Below are 235 nucleotides of genomic sequence, written 5' to 3'. Positions count from 1 at the left end.
TGACAGGGAGACAGAAGGTGACAGACAGAGAAAGAGAGAGAGAAGATGAAGAGAGAGAGAGACAAGAGAACATAGAGACAGAGAGAGAGAGAAGAGAATGAGAAGACTGAGACGACGAGAATAAAGAAGGAGAGAGATGACGAAGATAAAAAACAGAGAGACAGAGAGACAGAGACACAATGACAATCAACAACAAGAGAGTAAAACCCCCCCGGGGGCGGACCCCGGGGGGGAT

At 47.7% G+C, this 235-nt stretch overlaps 1 protein-coding gene across 1 annotated transcript in view; it reads left to right on the top strand.

Annotated features, from left to right (window-relative positions):
* The window catches only part of LOC119591942 (putative uncharacterized protein DDB_G0277255), a gene marked incomplete in the record, with an annotated part of 25,369 nt that overhangs the window by 20,047 nt on the left and 5,087 nt on the right, over nucleotides 1–235 (top strand).

This window comes from Penaeus monodon, chromosome 29 (genome assembly GCF_015228065.2).
Source record: "Penaeus monodon isolate SGIC_2016 chromosome 29, NSTDA_Pmon_1, whole genome shotgun sequence".
Taxonomy (NCBI): Eukaryota; Metazoa; Arthropoda; class Malacostraca; order Decapoda; family Penaeidae; genus Penaeus; species Penaeus monodon.
This window is presented reverse-complemented; position numbering and strand designations above follow the sequence as displayed.